The sequence below is a fragment of the Glycine max genome, chromosome 14 (genome assembly GCF_000004515.6).
Source record: "Glycine max cultivar Williams 82 chromosome 14, Glycine_max_v4.0, whole genome shotgun sequence".
Lineage (NCBI taxonomy): Eukaryota > Viridiplantae > Streptophyta > Magnoliopsida > Fabales > Fabaceae > Glycine > Glycine max.
Genome location: NC_038250.2, coordinates 21,530,914 through 21,539,089, shown reverse-complemented (window position 1 = coordinate 21,539,089; position 8,176 = coordinate 21,530,914). Strand labels below are relative to the sequence as shown.

Below are 8,176 nucleotides of genomic sequence, written 5' to 3'. Positions count from 1 at the left end.
AAATGGCACTAACATTTTTGGGATTTTGGACAGCTTGAGAAGGCAGCTTGTCAGAATTCTGGGACTGTTGTTGATTCAATTGGGTAGCTAATTGTCCCATCTGATTGGTTAAGCTCTGAATGGAGGCTCTGGTCTCTTGCTGAAACTGCATGTTCTGCATAGTCATTTGCATCTGTATGGTGGTCAGCAGAGGAGCACAAACCACAAACCCTTGCGACAGGTACAGATTTCTGATTCAAGGCCAGTTGGGTTACCAAGTTGACCAACGCATCCAGTTTGCCTTCAAGCTTCTTAGTTTCAGATGATGTAGATGGGTTTGTAGCTACCTCATGCACTCCTCTAATGACTATGGCATCATTTCTGGCACTAAACTGCTGGGAGTTGGAGGCCATCTTCTCAATTAAATTTCTGGCTTCAGCAGGAGTCATGTCTCCAAGGGCTCCACCACTGGCAGCATCTATCATACTTCTCTCCATATTACTGAGTCCTTCATAAAAATATTGGAGAAGAAGCTGTTCTGAAATCTGATGGTGGGGGCAACTGGCACATAGTTTCTTAAATCTCTCCCAGTACTCATACAGGCTCTCTCCACTGAGTTGTCTAATACCTGAGATATCCTTCCTGATGGCTGTGGTCCTGGAAGTAGGGAAAATTTTTTCTAAGAATACTCTCTTAAGGTCATCCCAGCTCGTGATGGACCTTGGAGCAAGGTAATACAGCCAGTCCTTTGCCACTCCCTCTAATGAATGAGGAAAAGCCTTCAGAAATATGTGATCCTCTTGGACATCTGGGGGTTTCATGGTGGAGCAGACAATGTGAAATTCTTTCAAATGTTTGTGCGGGTCTTCACCTGCAAGGCCCTGAAACTTTGGAAGCAAATGAATCAGTCCAGTTTTAAGAACATAAACAGCACCAAACCACAAGACAATGGAGGATATACATGGAGAATAAGATGAATAACAAGGAATTAAAGAGAATTCACGAGGTGGAGGTTGTGCCATGTTCTCAGAATGTGTAAAATCAGAATGCTCAGAATCAGAATTGATGCAAGCTCCATTGGAGCTTGTAGGCCTAGGATCTTCTTCATCAATGGATTCCTTTGCTTCTTGGAGGAGAAATGGCAGCGGAATGGAGAAGGAAGAGAGAGAGGAGACGCCACTTCAAGGAGAAGATGAGTCTAGAAGAAGCTCACCACCATAGGAGGCCATGGATAAGAGCTTGGAGGAAGAAGGAGATGAATGAAGGGAGAGGAAGAGAAGAGCACGAAATTTTGTGCTCTAAATGAGCTTTGAAATCTGAATTTTAATATTCAAATGATCAAAGTTGAAAAAAATGCACACACATGACCTCTATTTATAGCCTAAGTGTCACACAAAATTGGAGGGAAATTCAAATTTCACTTGAATTTGAAATTGAATTTGTGGAGCCAAACTTTGGAGCCAAAATTTCACTAATTATGATTAGTGAATTTTAGTTATGGTTCAGCCCACTAATCCAAGATCAATTCCAAGATTCTCCACTAAGTGTGCTTAGGTGTCATGAGGCATGAAAAGCATGAAGGACATGCACAAAGTGTGACTATATGATGTGGCAATGGGGTGTAGTAAGCAAATGCTCACCTCCCCCTCTAAAATTTAATTGGATTGGGCTTCTACCAATTCAATTAAATTTATTTCCAACCACACACATCAAATATCCACTTAGTGCATGTGAAATTACAAAACTACCCCTAATACAAAAACTAGTCTAGGTGCCCTAAAATACAAGGGCTGAAAAATCCTATATTTCTAGGGTATCCTACCTACATTATGGAGCCCTAAATACAAGACCCAAAAATAATGAAACCTTAATCTAATATTTACAAAGATAAGCGGGCTCGTACTTAGCCCATGGGCCCGAAATCTACCCTAAGGCTCATAAGAACCCTAGGGCCTTCTCTTGCATCTCTGGCCCAATCTACTTGGAGTTTTTCTATCCAATGCCCTTGCGGAGTAGGATTGCATCAAGAATGCTCAAAATTATAATGCTCAAGATCAGGATGTTCAAAATCACCAATAACAGAATGCACAGATTCACCAGTTATGGAATGCTCAGAATGATCAAAAGGTATAAAATGATGCCTAACTAATCTATGAAATGTCCTATCTATCTCAGGATCAAAGGGTTGTAAGTCAGATGGATTGCCTCTAGTCATACACTACATTCAGCATGCACACAACTAGTTGCCTTGTCATGTAAATAAAGGTGTAGGTTTGAACTATAGCTACCCTCAAATGATATCCAAATGACTTGAAATTTTGTGAGCAACCTTATAAAATGATGAGAAGATAGCACAAAAAATTTCAGTCAAAAATTCAAAGTCTAACTATGAAAGCTAAAATTGGTAGGTTAAGAAAAATAAGTGAATAAAACTTGAAAAAAAAATAAAAAAACTTTTGACAGAATCGGTTTTTTTGGATGATGGAGACCTCAACCAGCCTACGGCAGGCTGCCATGGTGTAGGAAATTTTTTTCTACCCCAAATGCATATATAATAATTGCGATTCTGATAACCAGAGCAAAAGTTATGGCCGTTTGAAGTTTTGACAAACACAAAATTTGCTAGTTTTTTGGAACTTTCAAATCTGACCAAACTAAAGGCTCTAGCTATTTTTCCCACAAAATATAGATTAAAAGAAGTTACCACAAAAAAATTCAGCCAAAAATAACAACTCTAGTTACTAAAACAAAAAATCTCAAATAGTTCAGCATGGGTGGTCGCTAAAATCTGTCTCTACTTGATTTCTACTACTACTCTGTTTTGCCGCAAGCTGATTTCTACTACTACTCTGTTTTCAAGCACAATCTTCACAACAAAACACCCAAGATTGAAATAGGGGAAACGCTTAATGGGAAAACTGAAACAGAACACACATTAAACAAAATACCAGGACACTAAACAACACTAACACACATACTAACACAATACTAACAATTAAACATAAAACACGAAAGGATTAAACACACAACACTAGCTAGCTATTATGAACCTTTGGACACTGCTCCCCGGCAACGGCGCCAAATTTGATCGAGGCCGTACCCGAATCAAATAAACATGAAAATGCAGTAACTAGGAAGTGATCCTAGGTCGTTTCCCAACGAGCAGTGACAAGCCAAATGTTCATAATATACTTGCAGTAACAGTAACGATGGGGGGGGGGGGGGTTTGGTTGTTTGGTAATTAAAGAGCAGAACAAATAAAATGGAATACGAAACTACTAATATTAAAAACGGGTGTTCCTCTGATTCAGAAGCCACTCTCTTATCCTGGGTATGGAGAATTCGTCCCTAACAGTCAACCCCTTAATCCAACCCTATTTCAATTTACTAAGCGAAAATCAACTTAGGGTTTTCAATACGTGATTAGGCACCACATACACCAGTTAGCCATTCGTCCATTAAGCATGAACGCAAGTTAGGCTCAGAGGCAATTAATCGAACACGAAGCGTGCACTGATTAATATTCACGAAATTGGGATAACTGGTGAAGGGGAAACTGCCAGGAAATCACATTACAAACGAAACCTCAAAGAGAGTTGGGCTTCGTCCTCAAAAGGAAACAACACAGAAAATCTAGCCTTCCCATGGATTCAAACAGAAAACGCAAATGAAGCATGAAGCAGAAACGTAAATGAACAAGAACGTAAATGAACAGAAACGTAAATGAACAGAAACGTAAATGAAAGTTGAAGAAGAAGCAAGAATGAACTCGTAATTAGAAGCAGAAAACGGAAATTTGCATTAAGAACGAAAACTGTAACAAGGGAACAGAAAAACGTGAAAACCTAAAACCAAAGCTCTGAATAATGAAAATAGCATAGCAGAATAGAATGCCCTGCACGAATCCCAAGGCAGCTATTTAAAAAGAGTCACTCAAAGTCACTGGGCCCTATTACAATACTCTGGCCCAAAACGAAATAAACACTGAACAACATAAAATAAAATTGAGAAATTTCCTAATTAGAAATTAACTAAGGTAAGCGCTGCTTTATTTGCCCTCTTCAAGTCCACAACCAAAATCCGGATTAAGCCCAATGTTTCATTAATTCCTGAAATTAGATTAAAAACATCAAATTAGCTAAATGAGCCCAAATAATAAAACTGCCTAATTAATTGACAATTAAGACCAATCAATAATTAAAATGGTGCAAAAAGGGTTTAGAAAATAGAAGAAAATGATGGCACATCAGTTAGTCGTATTCATCAACTAACAACTCCCCCAAATTTACAGTTTTTCTTGTCCTCAAGCAAATAAAGAACAGCTCACTGGTCCCCAAGTGATAATAACATGCAGTGACTATGTACAAAGGTGTATGCAACAAAAATTATTGATTGCATAATAAAAGAATGATGCAAAATGCTTTCATCACTTGTCTATCACAAAGCTTGCAGTTATTCAAAGAGAAGAATAAAATGTAGCCTGTACAATTAGATGAAGTTAGGCATAAGACAGATATCAAGGAAAGCAGCTTAAACCATAGTCTCACGGCTTCTGTTTCACTCAAGCACAAGTGTTTAAGCTATTCATCAATAACAACTAGCAAGAGGTCCAATCTTTGAACTTCATCTCAAGCCATAAAGTCAGAAATGCATAAATAGAATCAGAAGGACTTTTACATGTTTGTAGTGAGGCTTGGCTACAAAAATAATTGGTTTTTCTAGGATTCAAAGGCTTAGATTCTAAGAGAGCACACATCCTAAACTTATCCAAGTAATCTTTTCATACTAGCCTTTTACTTTAATTTGTCTTTGACCTTATTACAACAACACACATTTTCGTTGATTTTTCTTTTTTTTTCATTTTTTTAATACAAAACTTATTTGTTGTGTCTGCTGATGCTTTACCTTTTACTTTTCATCCCAATCAATTCCCTCAAATTTGGGGTAATTTTCCTTGAACTATCTGCTCTCCTAGAATCTAAACAAGGTATCTGGAGATATTCATTCAAGTTCAGGGTTCAATTTTGAAAATGTAATTTAGCTCACAAAGGGTGCAAAGGATACAATTATAATTCAAGGTAAGCTTTTTGGTCAATTGACTTGTATATACACAATCATGGCCTTCATCATGTCCTCATTCATACATTTCATTCTAAAATTCAGAGATTGATGCAAAGACTATTACTCAAAGCTAGTCGTTCACTCATAGTTTAAGATCACACTCTCACCGATTATTGTTCAAGCTTTTCTTTCTCAATCAACCTATCTACTGACTAACAATTCTAATAGCAAGTTCACATTTTTGTTCTTTCTTTGTCTAACATACATACTTGCTCAAACTCATGAAAAGAAACACAAACTCCATTACAATCATGCATTCAATCAATTCATAACACCAATTTTCACAAAAAGATAAAAGTGTTTCACTGCAATATCATCAAAGTCAAGTTAAACTATTCCATATGCTTCAAAACAAGTATACTAGCTAATCACAGAAAGTATAAGAATATAATTATAAATGGAAACCAAAATTACTCAAAACAATGTACTAAAACTAATATAGTTATAATCATTATCCAAAAAGCAAAATCATCAGGAATTTAAAAGTCCTAAGGTAAATCCTGAGTATCCTGAGTTCGAACATCCTCTTCATCTGTCAGATGAAGTATTGAAGTAGCTGGAGGTGAAGTGTTTAGAGTCAGGACTAGTGTGGTCTGGTCCTCTGGCGTATCAACTACAGGAGTAGAGGGGTCAGCTACAGGCTGTGGTGAGGAGAGGTCTACCACCGGAGCAGGAGGCTCTGAAGTGCCCTCAAGAGATCTCTCAGGAGTGGTGGCAGTCTCTGGCCTAACCTGCTCTTCACCTGCATCTTGTTGAAAAGTAAATGGCTTTAGAATGGTGGTCCCAGAGGAAGCATCTTGTACCTATCGGGGTTCCTGGGCTGTGGGACCTTCATCTTCCCTATGAAGAGAAGGTTGGGCCCCAGGCCAGGCTACCCTCTCCAGAAACTACTCAATGGAAGGAATGGATCCTGGAGGCGCCATCACCTATAAACTCTGAAGTAAAATGATCTGTCCCTGACGAATGCTCTGAAGCATGGCTTCAAAGCGTTGAGAATCAATCTAAACTGGGACTAAAGGAGTTGCTGAAGTGGATGTTGGAGTAGGAGCTACAGATGTGGAAGGAAGATCAGTTAGCCTCGCCCTTGCCCTCTTAGCCCCTTAGATAGAAACTGTCAGATCATCAGGATTCCAATAGTTCTTCCTGATGTAGGCCAAATTAATGATCGGGCTCAGGCGCTCAAAAGTGAGGCTGTCAGAGATAACCCCTCTGGCTCGACATAGGGCGGTGATCAGAGCAGGAAATCCAAGTCTAGAAGAGTTAGACTAGGCTATAGAAATCATATGGCCAGAAATGAGCGCTCTTATGTTCATGTCCATGTGAGAGACTAAGCCAAAGATCAGCCTAGCTCTGTCCACTGTCAGGTCAGAGGTGTGAGATGTGGGGGCCAGGTTGGAGTATGAGAGAACACTCTACACCTGGGCTAATGTAGTCAAATCTTTCCTGAGAATCCTCCCAGGATGGCCCTCAGTGTTCAGGATGAACCCCCTCCCTGGTATGCAAAGAGCAGCCTCAATCTCTCTATAGTCTATGGGCAACCTGCAGTACCTAGAGTAGGTGGGTAATGTCTTTCTCTATTAAAGAATATAATATAAAGATCTTTCATTCATCTGTTCTTGTGCCTTCACCCATTCTCATTCATCTGCATGCTTATTTCTGTTGTGTTTAAATGATACAGATCCGGCGAGTCCTGTGAAGGTACTAATACCGAGGACCCTATCGTTGATTTTGAATGAGAAGCAAATCGGCCTATGGTTAAAGAAGATGAAGGTATGGAATTTCCCCCCGAGCTAGAAAGGATGGTCGCTCAGGAAGACCGAGAGATGAAGCCGCACCAAGAAGTAACAGAAGTCATAAACTTAGGTGTTGGCTATGAAAAGAAAGAGGTAAAGGTGGGTACAGGCATGACCACACCAATCCGAGATGAATTGGTAGTCTTGCTGCAGAACTACCAAGACATCTTCGCTTGGTCTTACCAAGATGTGCCTGGTTTGAACCCCGACATTGTGCAACATCATTTGCCTTTGAAACCCGAGTGTTCCCTGGTCAAACAAAAGGTGCAAAGGATGAAGCCAGAGATGTCCCTAAAAATTAAAGAGGAAGTGAAAAAGAAGTTCGACGCTGGCTTCTTGGCAGTGGCTCGATACTCGGAATGGGTGGCTAATGTTCACAACTGGCAGGTGTACCGGATCGCACAAGTAGTATAAAACGGTAAGAACCGAGTATCGAATCTCGGGGAACTTGTGTTATCTGGCAAGCTATTTCGATAAATAGGTGTCTAGTGTGAAAATATGACTGTGATTATGAACAAGTATTTAAACTATCTAGGCAAAAAGAAAGAAAATCACGCAAGAGAAATACTATGTAAAAACAAGTAGAGAATGCGTTGGTCTTCCTCATAGGTTCCTGATGCTAAAAAGGATGTTCTCTATCAAACAATGCTCATGCGTTCCTTTGTTGTCTCCTGGACTACTAGACCCCGATTCCTCATGATAGCCTAGCCTTGTCCTGATCAAGCCTCGTCCACAGATTCCTCTTGTAAGACTAAACTCAACCAAGACCGCATTAAGACACGCATACACAACTAAGTTTTTGTACCCTGATTCCTCGTGATAGCACAACAACTTAGGCCCGTACTATCAAGGACTTTAGAATCAGACCAGTTCCCACTGTTGAATGACCCTAACAAAGCATGCATCTACATAATCAAGGTAAAAGCACACTAGAATGAAAAGCAGATAGCACAGAGAACACACAAAACATCATTACATAGATAGAAATATATTTACATCAGGTACCTACATGGAAGATCCAATAGAGGATTTAGCTTTCATAGTCCAGAAACCTCCTTTACAACAAAGAGAAGAACAAGATAAAATACTGCAGAACACAAGTGGTAAGGATGTCTCCTTGACCTCTAGGATCTCACAATCACTCACAAACTCATCTCAAGCTCTCAGAACGGCTTCTATTTTGAACTCGCGTTTCTGCAGATCTTCACATAGCAAAATCTCTCAGAACTCACTGGAACTTGGACCTTTCTCTCTCTAGAACCTTCGTGCATGTAGAGCTTCTA

The 8,176-nt window shown here is 39.6% G+C and overlaps 1 non-coding gene across 1 annotated transcript; it reads left to right on the top strand.

Moving 5' to 3' along the window:
• The first annotated feature begins 522 nt into the window (after positions 1-522).
• Positions 523-629, top strand: LOC112999481 (small nucleolar RNA R71). The gene has a single exon (XR_003264667.1). It is a non-coding gene; the product is annotated as a small nucleolar RNA R71 (small nucleolar RNA).
• Positions 630-8,176: the final 7,547 nt, after the last annotated feature.